General features: G+C 36.3%; 1 protein-coding gene across 21 annotated transcripts in view; it reads right to left on the bottom strand.

Annotated features, from left to right (window-relative positions):
* The window catches only part of Adgrl3 (adhesion G protein-coupled receptor L3), a 747,948-nt gene that overhangs the window by 639,960 nt on the left and 82,356 nt on the right, over positions 1-25,632 (bottom strand). Inside the window, exon 1 of one of the 21 annotated variants that reach the window (XM_076546493.1) lies at positions 12,473-12,598. The exons of the other annotated variants lie outside the window; for them this stretch is intronic. The gene's annotated coding sequence lies outside the window, so the exon portion shown is untranslated. Of the gene's footprint in view, positions 1-12,472; positions 12,599-25,632 lie in introns of those variants that run through there. 21 annotated transcript variants of the gene reach the window in all.

The following is a 25,632-nucleotide window of genomic DNA, read 5'->3' as shown; positions in this document are numbered from 1 at the left end:
TGTGTGTGTCTATGTGTTTCTGTGTCTGTGTCTGTGTCACATACACAAAGCAAAGGTAATGTATTAATTCCTTAACAAGACTCAGCTGAGGTGGTCTTACTTGTTGATATTTGTATTCATTGATTCACCAATGCTGCAGAGCGGCAACCAGATGCATATTACATTTAATCATACACTGCTATCCTCGAGATCTCATTTACTGTTGAAAAGCTATACGTCTTGAAGTGACAAGTACTTCCTACTTGTGATTGCAGTGGAGCATTACATTGTTTCAATAATGCCTTCACCAGCAGAGTAAGTGTACAGTTTTCTAGAATGACTGTGCTATAAACATGACCTCATTAACTGCACAAATTCTAGTAGGGTTTTTTTATTGTTAATCAAATTAATTTGTAGTTGTGTCTTGTTATCTAATGAATGAGTCAGAATTTTGTTTTGTATGTGTATTTTCTTATCATTAGCAATCGATGCTGGAATTGTTTGAATGTGAACAACCAAGTCTTCAAAGGATTATAGGTAAAAATGAAGTTCTGTTACGGAAGTGAAAGCTCAATTCCACAAACTCTCCAATTTTAATTAAAAAGTTCTCAATACTGGGCTGGGAAGATGTCTCTTTGAGTAAAGGGAATTGCCACCACCCTGAGGACCCAAGTTCAATACTTGGATCTCCAAGGTTGAAGGAGAGAACACACTCTCAAAAGTTGTCCTCTTACTTTCCATGTATACTATGACACATAGTACACACATGCCCATGTACATGAGCAGGCACACACCCACACACAATCATACGGTAAATATCTAAATAATCAATATCTTTTTTAAAAAAATGAGAAAAAGTCCAATCCCTGATTATGAGTAAAAAGCATTAGATCACCTCCCTCAAAGTCTCCATTAGTAGGCTATATGTCACCATCTTAGGCTCAATGCAAATTCTTTCCTCAAACCATGGATCTGTGATACAGTACCTTCATTAATCCTCCCATCTCTTTGCTTCATATTTTCTCCCTACTATTTCTTATCCTCACTCTCTCAATAAAAGCCAAGATGCAGTTACTCAAGGATACCGAGGTTTCATGGAACCTGTTCTCAAACATAAGCTTACATCAATTTTTTTCTCCTTTGGTTCATGTTTTCATTAATACCATATTCTCTTTTGCTTCTAAGATGCATCTTGAGACCAGAGATGATGACAATAATCTTTACATTATAATATGGAAATCACATGGAAAATTATACTCAGGGTAAACTTAATATATGTATAACAGATACTAACAGACACCTCCAAACAATTTCTAGACATTTGCTTCTTGGCTTTGCCAAATTTGATTGGTAAGGTATTGATATTGATTGATAAAGCCTAGACTGATTCTTTGGGGAGGGTAATTTTAAAAGCCCAATAAGAAGTGTTTAAAATATTGGCCATTAAACATTTGCTGAACCATTGTGTTCCAAACATTAGTAGTTATCCTGCGATTATTATTTCAGAGCAGTCTTCCTCAGAACAACTGATATTTATTCTTATGATATTCAAGGAAATTCTTTTCACAACTGCTGAGTTGGCTTTTTCCCCAACAGGAGAATAAATGGAGGCAAGCACTGAGGGAAGATAACTGCTAGCCCTTTTGTGGAAAGTAGGAAATTTTGACACCAGTGAGGATGGCTGTAAGTGTATTTAAAATATTGACACAAGATTGGCAGCTGCTCACATTCTGCCTGAAAGGTTTACTACTGGCAGGGACTCCCAGCAGCTGCTTGTTGGAAACAGGAGAAAACATTTGGACAGTTAGGATAGCCTGATTTCCCCCCTTAAAATCTGTTTGGCAAAACTTCCTGGCAGTTAATAAGATCCTGTAAAAAAGGTTTTTTTTTTTTAATATGTTCACATCTCTTCATAAAACTTATATTGCCAGTATAGATAATATTTTCAAAATCTGTGATTTGCACAATCTCCTTATTGCTGGATAATGTCTCTTCGTTTAGTTTATACAAATGGAGACTGGATTTCATGGTAATTTTAGTATTCTTAATGAAATGATTCTCCATAAAGAAACTCTCTTTTTAAAGAGATGATAATTATTTTTCCAGGGGGACATTTTTCAGGACACTGAAATTATAACAGAGAAAGTGCCCCTTCACTACACTGATAAGTTCAAAATCTTCATTAGGAAATCAATTTAACTATGCTGGGATTTTTGAGAACTCATTCTTAAGCATTAGTGACATTTACAGGCATAGTTCAAGCCTCTTAACTTAGCCCTACAAGAGTCATATGGTATAAACCAGCACAAAGCCATCTCATCCACTCATGACCTCTGTGTAAGATTGTAAGATAACCACTACCCAGGGACATGCAATTTGTATACTCAACTTTTATAATAATTTTCTGAGCATTTCCTTTCCTTAATGGGTGTTCCCCTCTGACTTTAACTGCTTTTTCTCACTCACTTGCAAGTAAGACATGGCCTCTGTAGTGCTACTCTTTATCTGAAGGAGAGCAATCTAAAGGGTATTGATTTATGATGGCTATGTAATTTACACACTCCGCAATTTTCCTGTATGATTTATTCAAAAATAGATTGTACATTAAGCTTGGCATTCATTACCCAAGCTTGTTCCAGTTTCATATTAATCCTGTATCGCATTTGTTTGGAAGATTTATGCATTTCTAGTATATGTAATTTTTCGACAGATTTTAAAGTATTTGAAAAACCCAAGTAACTCTTTAGAAATATTTGTGCTAAAACACTGGATGAAAGCCATTAACATTAGAAACTTGGAGTTACATGAAGATAAACACTGCTATTATATATGTATGTATACCTATATATGTAATACTTAATATATTCACATGAGCAACACAGTGAACATGAATTTTAATAGTCACATTTCAATAAAATAAATATGAGAAAAAATTATGAGAACTATCTATTAGTAATGTGTTATTTGATAGTACTTATAAATCTATAACATACTCACTCTTCAGCATGCTATGATTGCTTGCCTACCGAAAAAGATCCTAATATCTGATGATTAAAAGAGACAATACATGAGTACTTGACAGATAAGAATAATGAGTAGCCTATAATTATTCTGGCATAAAAATTACATTTCCACAGTAATCTTTTAAGAAATATCCTTTATTGTTTTGAAATTACTAATGAACTATAAAGTTTTAATTATTGAGTTTTGCGAATAATTGAGAAAATAAAAGGCATTACTTTTTAAATGTTACCTAGATTCTTTCAATAACTGTCTAGATAGATTGATGGATAGATGATAGATAAATTATACATATATATGGACAGTGATATGTTTATTGATATTAAATAAGTTGTCAAGTCACCAAAGAAAAGTACATATTTTTTATGTAACCCAAACTGAATTAAAATTTGTATGAATTGTTCATATGTTCAAGTTGAAACTGATTCTGGGAAGGAAAACCAGTAAAAACAGTAACAAACAAACAAGAGTCAAGTGATAAGCAGAAGTTGGGCACACACTGTAGATTGGTGCCACCGATTCCATTGGTGATATAAAGCGCACTGCCATCAAACTAATCATGGGGTCAGCAGTAGATCTCATTAGTTTTGTTTTCAGAATAAGAACTGAATTGATTAATTGAGTATGGTGACAGAAGCATAGGCCTTCACCTGAAGCATTAATAGAGAACAGGAAGCTCAGCAACAGAGAATAGTGAGAACCTGGCATCACACAATGGAATTCCATGAATGTGTACCCATGAGACAGCTTCACAGTGAGATAGGCAAGTGAAAACTAAAAATTTTTATGTTTTTATTGTAATATACTCCAGAATGATGGAACTGAAACATCTCAAAAGAGAGACAGGAAAGATAGGGAACAGATTCCCGCCAGAAGAGTGGGCAAGACAAGCCACAAACTAAGAAAATTATGTCCCATTGTACTCACAGATACATCATATAATTAAAGACTACTTATTTAATACTAAGTCTGCTTATTATCTTGAATATACAAAAGTAAAATTCTTATTACCTCTATGTATTAATAGTCTTTCATAATTTATAGCTATTCAAAGGATTGCAATTTTGATTGCCCAGTCACTAAACTACAAAAAAAAGTGACATGTGATTAAGTCACGGTGGCCTCTAATAAATCATTTGCAGTCATTTACTTGGAAATGGGACCTTTTATAACCTTCCCTATTATTAAAACATATCAATCGAATCAACTTAATTTTCAACCCAGATACTGCATTTCCTACCTGCCAAAGCACATAATGGGACTTTTACTAAATATGAGTAATTAATTTTTAACTACAGAAATAAAAGACTCTGCAATTTAAGGACTTGATTTTCTTATTATTTCTAATGTGGAAATGGTTGCCCTGATGGTTATTATTTGGCTGAATGGATTGCAGTGAGGCTCCCTGGGCAGCTGCTGACATAATGACTGATTGTGTGCAGAGCAGAGAATGGGAATGATAAATTTTGAAAGGCTCTGGAATTTGTGAATAACAAAAGTAGCCACAGTTTCGAAAATCTAACCATTTGTTCTCAGCAACAAAAGAAGACTCAAAAGCTTTTGTTTAATGAAATGATTCAAAAACAGGATACAGATGAATTAAGGGTTAGCTCTACAAGCAGAGTTGAGCAAGCAGCTTGTGTGCCCAAGTAGGAGGACCACAAATGCAGACTGGTAACAGGGAATAAATGGAAATGATCTGATCTTCACTCCTTTCAATAATATCCTAGTCTCACGGCACTAATATCTTCATTTTTGAAAGCATAAGAAAATTTTACCTAACTTTTGCAAAGACAGTTGAATCGTTATTTTGAAATATTCCATTATTAAACTATTCCTTCAATGAATTTGTACCAAAATTACCCCCAAATAATTGAAGAAAGAAAAATTAATTACAATCTCTGGCTGTCATGTACACAAGCTGCACAGAGTTGAGGAAGCGAATCTTCTGATAGCTCAGTTTCTTTTTACATAACGTGGCTGTTTTTAAGACTGAAGTGTGAAATGCAGAGTAAGGGAGCATGGTGGATGAACGCACCCCAAGAACGCCCAGGAACAGCAGTAGGTGTGAGAGGATAGTAATAGTAGTTCAATTTCCATTCCAGAGGGAACCTGCAGTAAACCTCACATCGGAAAAGAAGCAGTGGGGTAACAACTCAAGTACTACAAAAACTGGGTAAGAATTTAAGAGTTCTGTCTCATTCAAAAGCCCTCCTTCTATTAACCTTTACTCTGTCACCTTACTGAAAGGACAATGACTCAAGCAAAAAACAGAAAGACAAATGTTTGGGGGTAGGAATAGGAACTGTTTACATTCAAGTTAAAACCTAAAACTGAGGTAAAATTTTACCACTGTCATTAGTAGACTTAATTTCTTTTTATTTTATTTTATTTTATCATATAATTTAGTTCTACATATCAGCCATGGATTCCCTTGTTCTCCCCCCTGCTGCCCCCCTCCCCTTCCCCCCAGCCTAACCCCCATTCCCACCTCCTCCAGGACAAAGTGCTGTGGGATGGTCTGTATGTCAAATTGCTCTGATTGGTCAATAAATAAAATACTGATTGGCCAGTGGCCAGGCAGGAAGTAGGTGGGACAAGGAGAGAGGAGAATTCTGGGAAGCGGAAGGCTGAGGGGAGAGACACTGGCAGCCGCTGCCATGACCAGCAGCATGTGAAGACGACGGTAAGCCACCAGCCACGTGGCAAGGCATAGATTTATGGAAATGGATTAATTTAAGCTATAAGAACAGTTAGCAAGAAGCCTGCCACGGCCATACAGTTTGTATGCAATATAAGTCTCTGTGTTTACTTGGTTGGGTCTGAGCGGCTGTGGGACTGGCGGGTGACAAAGATTTGTCCTGACTGTGGGCAAGGCAGGAAAACTCTAGCAACAACAAAGCCTCCCCCAAGGATTGAGATCAACCTGGTAGACTCAGTCCAGGCAGGTCCAGTCCCCTCCTCCCAGGCTGAGCCAAGAGACCCTGTATAAGCCCCAGGTTTCAAACAGCCAACTCATGCACTGAGCACAGGACCGGGTCCCACTGCCTGGATGCCTCCCAAACAGATCAAGCCAATCAACTGTCTCACCTATTCAGAGGGATAAACTTAATTTCTTAGAGTTCTCATTTTCCTAAGTTTGTATAATATAATATAATATAATATAATATAAGACTTCCAACTCCTTAATGAATGGCTGTACATAGCAGCAACCAGATTTTGCATATGCACTGTATTTTTTCCTCATGCATTATAATATGAATATGACAGTTTTATAAATCAATTAGTTCCAATTATCTGTACCATATAAATATTATGGAAATATGATCTATGTCAGATATCTTGTAACACCTTATTCTTCTTGTGATGATATGGTACAATGTCTACATGAGAGGAAGTCAGGAATTACATAGTGAAGTGGTACAGAGTTAGACTGTTATTGAACTAATAGGAGATATCATGTGCTCTGAGATGATGGAACACGAAGATGCTGGTGGCTATACATCAGAAGCAGACAAGGTTAGTAGTTGGAATCATACTCGGAGCACCCTCAACAGGGGAAGTCTTATTTCCAAACGCTTTTGGAAGAATGTTGGATTCAGAAGTTTTTTGTTTTTCTTTATATCTCATCAAAGTGTTGTGGAAGAGGTTATAATCCTGATCCAGTGACAAGTCCACCAAGAGAACTGCTTCTCCTCAAGAAATAACAATTTCTGTTCTGGGTAGAGACCTCATATTCCATCTGGATCAAACCCACCACTTTCCTGAGGTATCATGCCCAGGAAGGTGGCCTCACTTTAAGCCATGCCAAGAATAATTATTTTATGAGATAACATACATTTCCTTCCCAGGATTCCTAGCCTAGGATCCAGTCCCTATATGCTACCAGGAAGTTGTCATAAGGTTAATTGGGTCTGTTCACCCTACTCTGTGTCCTGGCTCAGCAAGGGGAAACTTCCTGCTTCTGTTTTCCTTTTAGTTTTTAGGGATGCTAGCCAGAACCTAAACATGCTTTCTCTGACACTTCTGGCTACCTTACTCTTTCTCTTAAGTTCTGTCGCCTGCCAGTTGCCCACTTGTCTTTCATGTGTTTGACCTTTAACCTTGTGTAACCCAAGTGGCATTGCTTTTTCCTACACTCTTCGTCCAAGCAGCTGCGGAGATTTATAGTTCATGTGTTCTTTTATTTTTTTTAAATGCTAATAAAATTGTCTTTTACCTTCCATTTCAGTCTATTCTTAAATTCTTTTATTAGTTGTATTGAGAAACCCAAATGATGACCCAGAGTTCCCCCAGTATCATCTGGTGGTCCCAAAGGACATTAAAATTTCTGGTAGCACAGGTGATTTTCATTCTGAATGAGATCCAAAGACTACACTCCTAATTGAGCCCTTTAACATCTGCACAATTAGAATTACTTCCACAAGCTGGGCATGGTGGCACACACCTATAATTGCAGCACTCAGGAGGTTGAGGCTGAAGGACTTTGAGCTCCAGGCCAGCCTCAGTTACACAGTAGACAAGAAAAAAAGGAAGCAGAGACGGAAGGTGGAAAAGAAGGCAGATGGGCAGGCTGGTTTCATTGTGCTAGTGGATTTCCGTTCCTTGACCATTTTCTTTATCTTCCATGATTTATGAAATTCTTCCAATGACCTCCAACATATTCTTCCATTTGTTCAACATGCAAATCTTCCCCCACCCGTTGATTCTACAAAAATGATTATCCTCACTTCCTCACGAAACATCAGAATCATCAAAAATCATCCACAACTTTGCTCCTTAAATTCCTTCAGCAAACATTGGTAGTTTATGGTTTTAATTTACCCATTGCTGTTCTGCAGGATGCTACCTCCTCAGCAGTAGAAAATGATGTCCAGGACAACATTGCCCAGATTCAGAATACATCACTTGCCTACTGAATATGTTTGAACACTAGGTGTCTGTGGCATGAATATTCTGAATTATGTCCCCAGTTAAGGGACTAAAACTATGAGGTTATGTTTTTTTTTTTTTCATTTCCAAGGCAATCAGATTCATAATGGCCAGGTTAATGATCTACTAATAATAGGAATTTGAATTCAAATCCCTCCACTTACAATTACTTTCTCAGTTCAGGTATACCATTTCATAAACAGGATGACTCTACTTCGTCATCATGTTGCTTGAACACAGGCAAACAATTGTTTTGCTTTTCTTTAATTTGGGTTACTTTTCAGTGTGTGAGACTGTGCATTAACATATGCCCGACTTTATCATATGTCCTCACAAGCTAACTCATACTACCTGTGTTAAACGTGCCTTCCATGTTTATGTCCTGCTACCTATTTTGTACTTGGTGGATACAGATTTCTCTTAGGCATCTTCTTCCATTAACGGCTCAGTTCCAATGCCGTTCAAGGCTTGCTCTGGGTCATACCATGTGGCCTCAATCAGATTCTTCTTGTATGTCTTTTATTTTTAACGGGTTCTTTATGAGGAGACTCAGCTTCTGCAGTAAATTTTACATTTTTCAGTCCGAGGTCATCTCTGAACCAGTTGAACTATCCCTTACTTGCTGTAGTGACTTGATATCACTTTTTTGAGAGTATACTGCATGGAGTCTTCATGCAGACATAATGTTTTCTTATATGTTGAGCAGACACATGTCCTGTTCAGCTCTTTAGACCCAAACTTTAATGCCTTTTCCAATGAATTAAGCACCACACCCTATGGAGTCAACTTGTGCTACAAGAGGTGAGAGCACAAATCCACACATTTCACGTTTATTTTCCTCCTTCAGAATTTCATGGACAGAGAAATGATTCTTTCCATACATCTTAGCAACTTCAGTAAATATTCCTCGTTCCTCATTAAGCCTAAAACATTCACCATTTTACTGTTAGAAAACATTTTATGGCTTCTCTTTACCATGTTTAAATTGTAAGCATGTTCACAATTGGGACATCAGGAAGTAAAATGAACTAGAATATGATTACTGTAGTACCTCCATCCTTGTAAGACAACCTACAAGACTGGGGTCCCTAAGTGGCAGGGAACATATTTTGCATGGATAGGCAGGGCAGAGGGATGAATCAGTTGCTAGGTGAGACAGAGCATGCAACTACCCTATATTATCCAGAATAGTGTGCAACTTAAAATACTTGAGTTGAGCTGGAGAGACGGTTCTTTGCTTAAGAGAGATTACTGCTCTTCCACAGTACCCAAGTGCGGGTCATAGCACCTAATTCGGGTGACCCACAACTACCTATAAATCCCCTTCTGGTCACCCAATATGCAGTGGAAGACAGAAACACACATATATACTAGTAGGTAAAAGTAAGCATAATCTTAAAAAAGAAAATGACTTAAAACATATGAATTTTCGTTCATATTTTCAGAACATGGCTGACTACAGGAAGATGAAGAAAAAAGAAAAAACTATCCAATTTAAAATATATGAATTGAAGAAAACAATCCATTGACTTTTCCTGGGGAATGTCTGCAAACTCAAGCTTGAGGGAGCCTTGGAGGTAAACCTGGTGCGCCTGTTTCAGCATATCTGTAAATTCAAAACCATTTTTAAAAAAATTAAATATATGAAGTGCCTATCTTTAGAATTTTCATTCATATTTTCAGACCATGATGACTACAGGTAAACAAAACCATAAAACCCAGATCAATGGATAACATTAAAAAAATTTTTTTTCACCCAAAAACATTTTGGAGATCTATTCAATAACAATTTTTAATGTAACTGGTAACTGGTAAGAGTTCACCCATTTAACCCAAGGAATAGAATGCTTAATAAATTGTGCCATCGAAATATACAATAGTCCATATCAAGCATGGAAAATGTTCATTGTCTATTAAAAAATGCTTTTATAATTAATGTGTTGGAAACTGATCTACAATTTTCATGTTATTTATACTGACTTGAGGGTCACGGGAGTTACACAGATATAACTTTAAAATGATGAGTCAAAAATAGGAATATAACATGAATAATGCTACTTTCAAAAAGTAATAGTTTATAAACATGGCTGGACATGTTTTACACAATGTTAAGCTGCTGAGTTCTGAAAATAAACATATACAAAATTGCTTCTTACAATGATAATATATTTTAAAAATATGAGAGTCTTCATTTCTAAATTTTCAAGTAAAGCTTTTTGCTATTTACACTTTGGGAACACACTGTGTTTTGACATGAAGTAATGTTGGTTTTGTGGGAAAAGAAGACCAAGTAAATCCTTTAATTCTAATCCAGTATCTCTCATCCTTACAGTGGATGTATTTTAAATCCTTAAGCAATTTATATATCTAAATATAAGGGAAGACATTAACTCCCAATGGCTGATCTGTACTTCATAGATCTACTGAACTCACAAATCTGCTGAAAGGCACAGGGGGTATCTGAGTTCCCCCAAGCCTAGGTTTGCAGACATTACCCAGCAGGAAAACACAATGAATTTGTCTTTGTTTCCAATTGCAATCTTTCAGCTGACTTAGAGATTTGTTCTGAGTCACTCAGCCTTCTGTTTCATTTCCTGTGACTCTCAAACTCTCATGCTCTGGTTCTGAGCTTTCTCCATTATACTCCGGCGTGAGTCTCTCTCAACACTCAATTGACCACAGCAACAGGGAAGAAAAACGCAACAAAACAATAGTACTGTTCAACTAGCTTTGCCTATGTACCAAATCACAGAAATTTAAACTTAAAAAACACAATATCTGCCAAAAGATTTATAGATAACATGTGTGTCAAAGACAATGCTATCAAGTCTATATTGAAATTCGTATTTATCTCAAGCTCCATTAGGTAGTACATAAGCAGAAAAGAATAGTGCCATAGAAACTTTGGTGAAGTATAAAATTTCTTAATGTCTTTTAAAAATGGGAATTACTAACCTGTTTAGTTATCTTAAAAAGTTCAGTATTTTTATGTTTGTTTTAGATTTGATTTTGTTTTTATTAATTATGTATGAAATTGGATTTGAAAACTAAAAGCAGCTTAGACCGAGATTCAGACAGCTGCTAACATGGAACAAGGACTGAAAAATCCAAATAATAGTTCTACAGAAAATGAAGAGAAATACTTCCCACTTCCATACTCAGCAGACAAGATATCTGTAAAAAAAAAAAAAAAAAAAAGGAATTCTACATGCTACCTACATCTCATAAACATGTGAAGCTGCTGACACATTATTTTACTTAACATTAAGGAAAGTAATGTTGATTGAACTTCTACACTGTTGATTTTCATACTGTATCTAAAGTCAGGTATGTTAAAATGTGGCTATAGTGTTCACCTGGGAATGGGTAATTATATATGTTCTAGGGGCTGTGTATAAGCTTTTAAATTAATGCCTTATTTTATCCTTTAAAAATAATGGTAGGCATTTCCCCTATCTATAAAGTGGAAAAAACTGTCAGAGAGAGATTTAGATATCTGAGTTGGTCAACACAACTAGGAAGGTCAAGGCTGGGATTTTACATTAATCCTGGGGCTGGAGTGATGACTCAATGGATAAGACACTTGACCCCAGCATACATGTGGGGGTGTGGTGTAAGAGCCTGTCTATAATTTGAGGGTGGGACAAGAAGAGGAGGGGAACATGAGGTGCAGGCAGAGATCCCAGGAGCACGATGGTTAGCCAGATTTCGTAAACCATAAGCTCTGGGTTCAGACCTTTTCTCAATATAAAGCCTGGAGAGGGTCAATAGGAAAATACTGAAATCAACCTCAAGCCTTCAAACACAAATCATCCATGCACACATACACATACACACACACACACACACACACACACACACACGTACGTCAAATAAGTGATACAAAATTAATCCCATGTTGACTGAGCCTTCATCAATGCCTACTTCTTGCCAGATAAGGATTTTTTGTCAGCAGAGTTGTTATTAGGTCAGTGTATTAAAAGGTGGGCTTATAAACATATGGATATATATATATATATATATATATATATATATATATATATATATACACATACACACATATTTTTTTACTTTCATCTGTATTTTTAACAAATACACCACTATCCAGAACATTTGCTTCTGAATTTATTAATTTCTCCCCAGCTAATCTAGTTCTCATGTGGAACACATATGAAAAGCACTTGCTGAGTATATATCCAGCATAAATATAAACATAATAATAATTAAAATGAATCATAAATCTGCACTGTGAGTGGCTCTAATGTTTATCTGTTTTCATTTACAGGAGAAGAAATACTTTTAATACCATTTGGGGGGACAAATAAATAAACTTTAAAATTACCTATGCAAATTCTTTGAAATTATGGAGCTTTCAGGTAAAATATTTTAAAAGCTTTCGTTGGAAATTATATTTCATTAAAAAATAACTATTCAGAAGTTATGTTTCATGGAAGTCTCTATTAACATGCCAGGTAAGACTGGTTGAAAATTAAAAACACGAAGGGAAATACACCCATCATGCCCACTCTGATATTCGTACCTTCCTTTGGCAAGTTAGCTCATGGCTCTTGATATCACGATGCCAGCACTTGAGTTTACCTTCTGTTTCTTCCCCTTCACAGGACCTCTACTAGCTGTGTAGTATGTCTCAGAAGCTCACCAGCACTGCTCTCACTCAGCTCCGTTCATCTGAGGCAAGTGTCCAGTGTTGGATGACTAGCAGTAGGGGGGGGGAGGACTGAGGCATAGGAAACAAAGAAGATGATTTACCTGACAGTCTCTAAAATGTCTCCTCACCTCATTTTTCAGGACTTCAAACTGAACCTGCAACCTTAGGAAAACTACTAGTCAGAAGATAAAACCAAGTCACTCAGGAACACATTTGGTTAAAACGACTCTTAGCTGGTCAAGAACGCACCATTGGTCCCACAAAATGGTGCAATCTGAAGAAACAGGAGCTTTCTGAGAGTAGGTATGAAAGAGACATAAAAAGTACCTAAGACCTCCACTTTCATAAACTAGTTTAGTTTCTGCCTTCCAGCTACCTCATGGCTTTGGAGATTTTCTCCCTTTGACTCCAGGTCTGTAACTTTAGCATTGACAAAGAAAAGGCCCTAGGCATTATCTCTGCCATTTATACTATTTGCTCCAATAAAACCATAAGCTGTATAGCACAGCCATGAAGGACTGTATTGTAGACAGTCTTAAAAGGAGCAGCTACAAAAGATACAAATTATGAATACATGTACACACCAACATGTTTCAACACAAACAAGATAATTACATACATGTGCAAGCTGTCTACCCATCTGAACAACGTGCTGATTTCCAGACACTGGCAGTATTTTCCATGTAAGCTATAATTAACGTGACTAGCCTCACCACTGTAGCTTCGAAACTTCCGGTTTTGTTTAATGTTACTATATTTCCTTTCACAGTCAAATATAGAATGCTTTATTAACAAAATAAACAGATGTGGTTTAATTTACTTGCTTTCTCCCTGATGAAAAATGAGTATGTTTCAATAAAGCTCTAGGTGGTTTTAATTATGAAATAATTCTAGGCTCGCTATAAGTTAAACCTATTTTGTCTACTGAGCCTCATGTTGACTTCAGTATTAATTAGGGCTATATTTTTCTACCCTATAAACTTCAGGCTAAACAATAAATACTGAAAAAAGCAGTATTCCTGTATTATCTAAAATACCCCAACTGAAAAAAAAAGACATGTGATACCTTCAACAAAAAAGAAGTATATCCCTAACAAGCAAAAAGTCATCGTGTTATAAAACGTTATGAGCTATCCTTAAGAATGCAGATGAGATGTAATCTATTTAAACATCTTCCCCTAGTTTTAAAATATACCATTCTCATCAGATGGAATACCCATTTTTATATTTCTGATTTAGTAATAGTCATTTTGAAATACTTAAAACAACACGATAACAAATTGGTATCTTACTAAGAGACTGTATTAGTCTGAACCTGTGATTAAACTATTAAGTCATTTACTCAACCTGTGTATGCATAGTTACTCAAATAAAGTGCCAAACCTCCAAAAATAAACTAAAAATAGTAAGAGTCTTCAAAACTAAATAAATATAGTAAAGTTCCTATCTGTAAGGAATCATAAATACATGGGTACTATTTTCTTTCTCCAATTTCTAATGTCTCCTACCCACCATGATCAATATTTTCACGAGTGGCCACAGTTATTTAAAAGATATCAGGCAAATGGATGTAACTAGAAGAAAAAAAATCATTCTGAGTGAAGTAACCCAGACCTAGAAAGACAACTATGGTATGTATTCACTTATAAGTAAAGAGTAACTGTTAAGTAAATGATGATAAAGCTACAATCCACAGACCTCTTTGGGAAAGGGAATGTGGGTGGACTGGGGGTGGATGGAGACATGAGTGGGAGAGATCAGGGAGTGGAGGGAGAGAGTATTGGGAGAGACAGCTGGAATTGGAGGACTTTTGAGGGGTGATGTGGAAACCTAATTCAGTGGAAACTCCCTGAATTCTATGAGGGTGAGCCCAGTGAAGGCTCCTAGTAATGGAGGATACAGAGTCTGAACTGGCCATCCTTGGTAGCCAGGCAAGACTTCCAGTAGTGAGCTAGGGTTGCATTTGGTAGAGTTGTTGGTGAAGTTCTTGAAGTAGGGATTCCCATGGAGATCCCTAAACAACCCAGGCTCATGCTTGGACAGAAGATCACTGTCTTAAAACTGACAGCAGGGCCCCATTGCTGAAGACAACATCTGCACAACTCATTGGAAATAGAGAGCTCAAGCTGGTGCTTGCATGGAGCCTTGACCCCAAGGTACTCTGCAGGCTATGGAAAGAGAAACCTGGACACCAACCCAGCCACAAAACCCTCCACCTACATTATTATACTTAATATTGTACTTAATAGACTACTTAATAATAGGCACATGAAGTTGCACCACACTTCTTTCATAGTGAAGGGGATTCAATATCCATTATTAGCTGCATATGGTGGTACACACTTGTAATCGCAGAACTCAAGAGGCTAAAGCCAGAGAGTCAGAGTTCATGCCCAGCCTGAACTAAAGAGTGAGATTCAGTTATCTATGTAAAGAAAAAAAAAAAGTTAAGTATTTCACTCACAAGGGTTACATATTAAATCATTACAACTGCTGAATTTGAGAGATCTTATCATACTTCCAGAGCCTGAATAATTCCATGCAATATTCCTTAGTCAATTTGTAGAAAGTTATGCAAAAAAAAAAAAATGGAAGAAAAAATATGACCTGCAGATACATAGTTCCTAAGTGCTGTTGGCTTTACTATGAGTCCAGACATTGTCTCCTACAGCATAATAAAAAATTACCTGTATGATTAGTATTTGCTCAACCTTACTACAGACAATATTCAAGTATGTCAACATTTAAAGATTTCCCTAGCTAAAGGGTTAAAAAAAACTGACTCAGAATTTCTCATTCTGATGGCATAAGAAAAAAAGTCATATAACTCTAAATGACTGCCACACTATAGTATAAATTACAGTGATGCTGTAAAGATAATTATTGCTGTAATGTATGCCCTTATAATCTACTGTATAGTATATAATATTCTAAATGTTGCAAATGACCAATCAAACAAAATTATTTATGTCAGTTTTGAAGTTTGGTAAAATTATAATTATCTTATTGAACATAAATTGGGGAAAAGAGAAAGATGATATGAAACATAAGCTAACATTTCTGGGATGTTAATATTTCTCATTGATGAATTCATATATATTTTAGAGGGTCTATGCTGAGTAACATTTTCATGGAATATGTATGCTCAGTAACATACATCTGAGCCTATAAAAAGAAAAAAGCTCAAAATCCAGCAACTGAAATGAAGATGTGGCTGTTTTAAATTAGTACGATTCCTCTTATATGGTACATGCTGAAGTCTATACATCTGTATAAAATAGTCCATACAGCTAGGCATCACAAACTTTGTTTATGTGTATATACATATATATATCTTTCCTTAACTTTTGCATTATTTTTCGACCCTCCTGCTCACCAGTGTCTTGGATAAAGAAGTATCCTCAAATGGCAAATTTTGAATAGCCAGTTTTCAAACATGAAAAACAAATCTCACTAAAGTGCCTGCACTATTCTTAAAGTGTAGGAAAAAACTCTAGAACTAGACCAAGAAATAGTAGATCTCAGAAACAATTTTCCAATTGAGCCTTCTTATATTCATGCCTCTACACAAAACAATGGGAGCTATTTCTTGACTACTTTAAGCAGTGTGGAAGACATTATTTGGCCATAAAGATATCCTCTCATTATACCTTGTACAGCTCCTACTCTCAAGAATAAAGAAGCCAGATATATTTACCATCCTGTATCAGGGCCAAGCATTATTATGTGAGCTGACTCTAACCAATGGGTCATGAGAGGCCTTCACTGGGTAACTAAGAAAACAATCATACACTCTACCATACTCTTGCCAGTGAATGATGTCAAATCAGGCCCTCATACCAAGATACCTAAAAGCAATGCCACCACAGATTAGGAAAGAATTGTCCACCAAATGCATTGAAAGCATACAGGACATCATGAATGCAGCCTGTGGGGCCACACAGAATCCAAATTATTTTTGACATCCCATTAAGAAACACGTGCCCTTTTAATTAACATCTTTGTTAACTTGGTCTTTAGTAGCACATTTAAAAATGTTCTACAACTAGAACTATTTATTTGGTGAGATAAAAGTATCTTAGTGATAGGGTGAGAGATGTTTCTGAGAGGGGAGGGATACTTCAGGCACACATCACAGAGCAAGGTGTTCCCAGTAAAACCTTTTTACCCTAGACAGTATTCAGGAAGGGACACCCTTCTCCTAGCAGCCCCAGTTGAAGGGAGTCCAAAACAATTTCTACTTTAATGAAAAGCAGTAGCCTACCCAAGTTCAAGGAGCATGGTCTCTTGCCTGCTAAATAAACCCGCCATGCAAAATGCATTTACTGCTGGTGTGTTGTTCTTATAAAATGAGACAGGCTTGCAACGTTTTTGATTGCCAAAGCAAACAGAGGTTCTATTTGTCAAAAATTAAGGAGGAGGTGGGTGGTGAAGGAAGAGTAATGTGCAGATGAAGGAAACAAAAGGAGGAAAAGAAAATGTATATAAAACTATTGAATTAAAAAAAAAGCAATGCATTTCCTGAATTTGAAATACGATTCCCACATTATATATCTAGAAATTATGAGCAAGAAAGAATATTGAAACTTCATTCTTGTTGCTTTTTTTTAATGTGAGTCACAGAGAATGTCAAGAAACAATATGTTTTTAAATCAGTGAATGTAGTGAACCCCACACGGCTTCCATGAACAGGGAAGAAATCATATTAAACTGAATCACTGTGTAGCTAGCCTAGTCTCCCAATTGCTGGGTAATTATATTTAATTTGTTAATTTGCCTCAAACACATAGGTACCACTTTAAGGTCAAACAGAAATTTTCTCTTCATTTAATGAACTTCTACCGCTATCTTAAGATATTTCAATAATTTCTATAAAAGCAAAATTTACAATTTGCTCCCAGAAAATTATAGTGTCTGCAAGAAATAAGAATTCTTTTTAAAATATCCTTGCTAAGGGAAACTAGTTTTCATGGCCAGATGAAAATCTTAATTATTGAAAAACCATTAAGCAGGTAGCTTCAAACTCCATTAAAAAATAGATTCCTAAGATTGGCATAAATCTGTCATTGTAAACCATGTACACTATTCTATGGGTTCTAACAGCTGAGCCAAAAGAGAAATCAAGTTTTAACTCGTCATATTTTAAAAACACACCATATTCCAATGCCAAGATACCAAAAACAATTTACCAACAAGATTAACTCCGTAGGCTAAATAAATCGAAGTATTTTAATATATTTAAGCTCCAGTTGTGCTGTTTAAGGGATCCTGAGCAAACTAAACACTGTTCTCCAGTTCTCTTTTGAAGGAGCTCTAGAAGACAAAGGAAGTAAGGCAGGGGAGGAGAGTGAGAGGAGAATGGAGGGAGGGGGAGGGAGGGAGGGAGGGAGGGAGGGAAGGGTGAGGTACATAAGAAGGAAGAGGAAAAATGAAAGCTGAATGTAACAAGGAAAGGCAAGTGATTTTTTTACAATTGTTTCTAGTATCAGGACTCGTCCTCTCTCTATTTTATTTAGTACCACACTAAATAAATTCACATTCACAGAAACACAATAAGAGTGCCACAAAGACAGTCTTGCAAAATTAAGGGTTTCTATCATAATGCCAAAAACAAAACAAACAAACAAACAAACAAACGAAAAACAAAACAATCCTAACCTTTTAACCCCCAAGAACAGGATAAAAAAAACATTATTAAAAAGTTATTTTTTCTATCCTGAAAACAATGAGTAACCATCATAATGGCCACCCCTGGGGCATATTGTTGAGCAGGTAACACAGAAGAGCTCTGGGCATTACAGACAGTGGGATTTGTACAGTGGACCTGTAAAGCAGCTGTGCTTAGTCAGGGTTTAAAGACGTGGACACCAGTGCTTCCTTTCTCCCTTAACCTAGGATTAGAGTCTAGGAAAGAAAAACAAACAAACGAAGCCCTTGAGAGAGACACACCAAAAAACATATTTCCTTAAGTTTAACATAAAGAAAATCATGAACTGTTTCTGCTTGCCCATAAATCATAACAAGTGTGCATATCTCTTCCCGTATCTCATCCATATATATGAATAAATATATGTATATATGTTAATTCATATATATATATATATGAATATCTGTATACACGTTTTACCTTAAAGGTCCAAGCAGTAACCCAGATGAAAACTACAGCCTTGTATATACGCTCAATCATTTATAAATAAAGATGTTGCAAATTTACTTTGTAAGCTAAACATGTAATTTTCAAAAAAAGTTTCCATATGCTAAAAATTCTGCCATAGTTACCATTTAGAGTCATGATCTTTTAATTTGTAAAATGCCCACTGGCAAATTTGTAATAAAGTACTATAAACCCAAGGTCATTTTTTTTCTTTTGCTTGAGCAAACCATCTTTCTTTTCTTTCCCCCAAACCATACTCAAAAGCTATAGCCAGCAACATCACAAACACAATTTTTAAATATTAAAATGATTAGGCAAGTCATGACAAATGATTAATGACATTAATACAATACATGGGGACATAGAGATGGGCTTAAATGGAAAAGAACTTGAATGAGATGAAGAAAGAAACAGATGAAGGGGAAATGAAAGCAAGGTGGTAAAAAAAAATCACAAGCCATATATTTAACAGCTCATAATACCAAGGCTTCGTCTTCTTTTCCTTCAGTTTTATAATGTATCCTCTATACCCCAGTATCATGCCATTTTACCTTTAGTCTAGGTATCTTAAGAAGAGTATGCAATGCTTTGAGGAGAATTTTCCCATTTCACCACATGACACAAAAATGAACTCACAGCTAGGTAAATCAAGTTTTAGCTAGCTCAACAGAGTCTCTAGAATTTCTGCAAAAATTTAAAATATACTTTTAGGTACAATATTGAAATTTCTTGAATGATTAAAAACACTGATTATAAAATTAATGCATGCTTGTAGACCTTTAAAAAAGATATATTTCTGGATTCACCATTCATTCACATGAAGCTTATAATAATTCATGTGGTGAGACATCTTGGTAATGAGTAGGCACCATGCCTTTATTAAGGTTTGTCACTATTGTGTACCTATAGGTGTAGACTTTATTAGTTAAGTTAGATAAATATAAAACAAGCAACTGGTCTTTGTTTCTTGTAGAAGTAGACCTAACATAGTTGAATAACCTGATGCTGATATTTCCGAAGGTAGTTAGTGATCTCGGTGGTTAAGGGAGTTGGCTTGGCTATATGCGTTAAATAACTGATTCTCTAAGATTGTGTTGTACTGTGATGCTAATTTCTGGAAGGTGTCTTACAATGTCAATGTACCAACACATTGAGCAGTTGAGCCTAAGAAATTTGAAGTTAAAGCCATTTATGTATCCCTTCATTTTAGTTCAGAGGAGATGAAAAGAAATTGGTTTGGATGGGTTATTTCTTCAAGGATAAACATTCAGAATACAGTGGGTCAATTATATTCTGGGGTCCCAGGACAGGAACAAACCCCTGTGATTGCATACACAAGCTGGTCAAGTTACATAGCTACAAGATTGAAAAAGGAATGCCCTGGGACGTGGACCCTTGACTATGCATCATTTCAAGGTAAGGAGAGATTAAGGACTGGTGTAGTCCTTCCAAATTTGAACCAAAAACCAAAGCGGCAATGAGGTAATTATAGTAGTTCAATTGGTAGTATGTAAACTACTCCAGGCCTTGGAGACCAGCAAGAAATTAGAAGAATCCTGAGGATAAACTTAAGGCTTTGGCATCTGAAATTTCTTTAACTTAGCAGTAATCCATAAATTGTAGAAAAAAAATAAAAACTATGGTTTTCTTTCCTTTATCCATGAACATTCGGTCAAGGCTGAAATATTCAGGGATGAACTCCATTGTATTTTGGAAAATTGAAAATCTATGCTCTGCCATTTTAAAAAATTAGTTGCAGATACAGAGGTCAGGGTCCCTCTTTTCTGAAGAGTAAAGAAGTTAAGGAATTTGTGATCAGGCCTGAGAGGGCAGATTTCACAAAGGCCACCAGCAGGGGAGTAACTGTTGAGAAAAAGTAAAGCCAGGCAGCAAAGAAAAAAGGAAAAGAACCAGAAATGACAAAACGCAGCCTCTATTGGTGAGCGATACTGAGATGAATCCCTGGACAATGCTTAGTTCTTTTATTAATAACACATTTCATTAATTCTTTGAGATTTTAATGTAATGTAATTTGATCATTTTCCCATGCACTTCTCCCTGTAGGTATCCCTAGGTCCACCATCTCTTCCCTAAGGATGCCTGAAAAAGCCATGAGGAACCACATTATTTTATATTGACTTAAAGTTACATATAAACACATACATATATATGCATATATACAAATACACACACACATATATACATATATACAAATACACACACATATATACATATATACATACACACATATACATACATACATATATATATATATATATATATATTTACTTGAAGTTACACTACTTGATGTGACCATGTTCCTCCCCTAAACTACAAACTGTCCAACAAAACCCTCAGTATTAGGCATAGGAAACCTTTACGATTGTTAGTAAAGGATTCCAAGAGACTCCCAACACAAATAGAGGCTGTTGCTGTTGCCCTTGGTTGCTTTCCAGAACAGGAGAGCAAGACCCTAGTGCTGAAGGAACTACACACTTTAAGACACAGGACTTGGAGGAACTAATCTACATCTGACCTGGAAGTTGCTCCTTAAGGACTCGCTCTCACAGTACTGAAAGCACTCATGCAAGCTGCCAAGGCAGAAAAGTAATCAACAGTCCTATCCCAGTGTAAGGCCTGAGAACCACAATGACCAAAATGGATTGATATCCTGAGAGGTACAATAGGAGGCACTTATATCCTGGGGTTAACCAACAGCTTCCTACTTGGATTTCAGATCTATTCAAGTAGGAGGGAATTTGTGCCCGGTACCATAAACTTAGCCAACTACTCGTGGACTCTTGAGGAGAACCCACTACTTCCACTTTCCTAAACTAGTAAAATTTCTACCTGCATCCTAAATGCTTATCCTTATAGCCATGGGCAAATGTAGATCTCACCCTTTATCAAATAAGTGTCTTTTTGTAGCAGATACCATTGCAGAGAGCCACAACTAGTTAAGCCACAGACAACAACTGACTGTGGGTGAGGGTGCCCAGTCCCAATAAAAACATTTACAACACAACCCTTATATGTAAGGCTCAGGAAATATCTTGGAAGAGGGAATAGAAAAGACTATAAAAGCCAGAGGCTAACAGGACTGCTGTGAGATAAGTCTCTTCCCAAAACTAACAACAAAATCCAAACAAACAAAATGATTAGTTCTAATGGAAAACTACTGTCAGTCATTGATTCTTTGATACCATGACCTGGACAACTAATGGGTTTTGCTGGAATCAAGCAAAACAGGTAACATGTGTTAGCTTATTTGCAAAGAAAACGTGAGCAGAGAGAACATGGTTTTGTTTTTAGTTTTCTAAATTATAACATTGCAAGAGTGACACAAGCACTCATGGTGTCATGGCCATATCTACAAAAAGTGGCTGACTTCAGTGATAAATGTACAGGTGTTTGGTTCCTTAATATGCCATGTGCCATAAAAACATATTCAGAAAGAAGGACCATAGAGACAATAAAATTAAAGAACTGAGACATGATTAAACAAAACAGGTTTGTTCTGAAATTTGAGAATTTGAAGTATCTTTTATTGATGAACTAGTTCACATTTGAAGTTTTTCATTGAACAACAAAACTCTGAGTCTGTCAAGCAACAATGAATCAATGAACTACTGACTACTGCTCACCAGGACTGGGTCTCAATCTTCTAATATAAATTGTGGGTTCTGGGATCAATGCTGAATCTCAATTATTGTAGAATTTCTGCATTAGCTTCTGTCTGGGAATTTGAATGTGTATCATTTTAATCTAATGTCTTCAGTAAACAGTTCTAGGCATAGTAAGATAAGATAGAATGTATACATATTGGAAGTAAAAAGGCAGTTACTATGTTAAATGTAAATTCTGCTGGGGTCTTTTTCATAAAACCACAAATAATCCAAAAACACAAAAGTGCCTCAAAAATATGGATTATTGACAGTTATCAAGGACTTTAAAATACTCTATCAATCTAGTGTTCAGTCCTCTGAAGCCAGCTTTATACTATACCACATACACACACACACACACACACACACACACACACACACACACACACACACACACACGGACATGATAAAAATAGATGATAGATATAGATAAATGATACATAGATAAATAAAGGTAGAATATTTAAATGGTTATCAATCAATAACAAAATAGCCAAATGTGGATTTAAAGTACATTCTGAAACCTTAGTATGGAGTTCTAAATTTAATCTTGTGAAAGTAGTCATTAAACATAGTCTTTAAGCTTATTTTTTGATGATGTTTTAATGGAAAATGATATATCCACTGCCAGTACTGTAGGAGGAAATCTATACTCACATACTTTTTTTTTTTTTTTGCGTTTTTCGAGACAGGGTTTTTCTGTGAAGTCTTAGTTATCCTGGAACTCAATCTGTAGACGAGGATGGCCTTGAACTCACAGAGATCTGCCTGCCTCTGCACTCCGAATACTGAGATTAAAGGTGTGAGACACCACTGACCAGCTTCATACTGGTATTCTTTACAGGGGACCAAAGACGGTTAGCAATCATTTTCAACTTGATTGGACTTAGAATCTCCCATGAGCCTTATCCCCGGTGTTAGTGCGAAGGTGTTTACAGGGTGGATAAACTGAACAAGGAAGATCCACCATGAATGTGGCAGAAATGTGTCCTGGGCTGAGTTCCCAGGCTCAATGAAAAGGAGAAAACAAGTGAAGTGCCCACATTCATCTCCCTCTGTTTCCTAAATGCAGGTGCAGTATGACTAATCACTCTATCAGCCTCTCTCCAAGCTGCCCAGGACATTATGGATGCTCTCCTCCAAAGTTGAGCCCAAATACACCCTTCCTTCCTTAAGTTGCCATTGTCAGATATTTTGTCACAGCATCAAGAAATGAACTAGGGCTGGAGAGAGAGCTCAGTGGTTAAGAGCACTGGCTGCTCTTCCAGAGGACCTGGGTTCAATTCCCAGCACCCGCATGACAGCTCACAACTATCTGTAACTCCAGTTCCAGGGGATCTGACACCCTCACAACCATGTACATAAAATTAAACAAACTAAAAATGGAACAAAACATGAATCTGGGGAAACATCATTCTGTGGTGGTATTCTAATTGTACTGAAACGTGATTTTGATTGTATGTTAATAAATAAAGTTGCTCGGGGGTCAGAGCTATTAGAGCCATAGACAGAGTGTGGCAGTGGTGGCACACGCCTTTAATCTCATAGATCTCTGTGTGTTCAGGGATATAGCCAGCATTGGAAACATATGCCTTTAAGACCTGGGGGGCTGTACATACAGACAGTGACGAGGCAGTCACGTGTTTGGGTTTACAACCAATGAGAAGGCAGAATGACTATGAAACGACTTACACACAGGGAAATAGCTCTCTTTCAAGAAGCTAGGACCACTGCAGGAGGAAGGGTGAGATTTTAGCTCTGAGCTCTGACCTCTTGGCTTTCTCTTTTACATTGGTTCTGTTTCTTATTTAATAAGATGGTTGGTTACATCTACATCATTCTTTGTTAAAAAAAAAAAAAGAAAAGAAAAAAAAAGAAATGAACTAATAATACACTACCCACGAAGCCTTTTATCATCCAGACAGAGAATTCTCTAGCATATTGATGAATTAGAAGTGATAAAGTTATTTTTATTATTCGTTATTTTATTATAAATTTCCTTATTAGGTACAAAGGCAGCACTCATTGCATTTTAAGCTAGAACGACAAAATGAAAATTAGGTTGGATATAAATCCTAGAACTAAGTAATCTAGAGGCTAGGAGACAAGCTCTTGACCTGTACAAAAACCAAATTACACTGAAAAGACACTTTAACCCTTAACACTATCTGCTGTTCTTGTATAATACAGCCAAATGAAAATAATTTATTTTTTCAATTTGATGTCATGGTTCTGTCTAATTACACTGCCTTGTACAGAAGGACAAGTGAGGAGGAAGGCGCAGTCAAGGTCAGCCTGATTTACAAACAGAGATCTACCGATTTATCTCGCCCTATTTGCTCCCATGGCCTTAAGGCATTCGGAAGGAATCAAAGAAAAGAAATATCTGAGTCGGAAGATTCAAAACTCCAAATCTTCCTCTGTTTTATTCATCTCTTTATCCACCTTAAGCTTCGTCCAGGATACAAGTCCCCAAGGCCATTCTTAATTTAGTAAAAATTAACAATTTCTACTCTTAAGGAAACATAGCTATCCTGGAGGAGATCAGTTCTGAAATATTTAATGCCTCATCGGAGAACAGGATCTTACATGTGAGAGATTTTACTCATGAGGCACCAAACATTAGGTCTGAGATATACTTCCAGATTCACAACAAATGCAAGCTGAAAAATGAACAGGAAAACAGTACCAACAGACAAAGCCCAGACCCTCCATTTGAATATCATAATTTTTTGGGCCATGAGAACAGTACACTTGGAGGTAATATAATTCAAACAATTCAACTTTTAAAAAAGAAACAGAAAATAGCAACATATTACCTTATAATAAACTAACATGTACTGATTTCTGACGTATTTTTGTATAAGATTATTAATATATGATTATTAACATCAGCATTTACTTGAAGCTATAAATACAAGTAATCCTTAATATAGAGTATTTGAGAGCTTTCTATATTTTTCTATGAACGTGTTTCATTAAAACATGCATTTTATTGGTGCTACATCTTTCTTGGTCTATACAAGACTATAAATATTTTACAGATAAGCACACGTAAGTTTTCCACCCACAACTTCAATGCCTTCATAGGATTCTAGCAGGTGTATCAATTACAGTAGATTGAATTCATATCTTTGTTAGACACAGAAGTTGATTCTAAAATCTTCTTAAAATATATACATTTATTTGAATGTGCCTAATTGTTCCCCTTT

This window comes from Peromyscus maniculatus, chromosome 10 (genome assembly GCF_049852395.1).
Source record: "Peromyscus maniculatus bairdii isolate BWxNUB_F1_BW_parent chromosome 10, HU_Pman_BW_mat_3.1, whole genome shotgun sequence".
In the NCBI taxonomy this organism is placed as follows: Eukaryota; Metazoa; Chordata; class Mammalia; order Rodentia; family Cricetidae; genus Peromyscus; species Peromyscus maniculatus.
The sequence above is the reverse complement of the archived record's forward strand: the minus strand, read 5'-3'. Positions and strand labels throughout refer to the sequence as shown.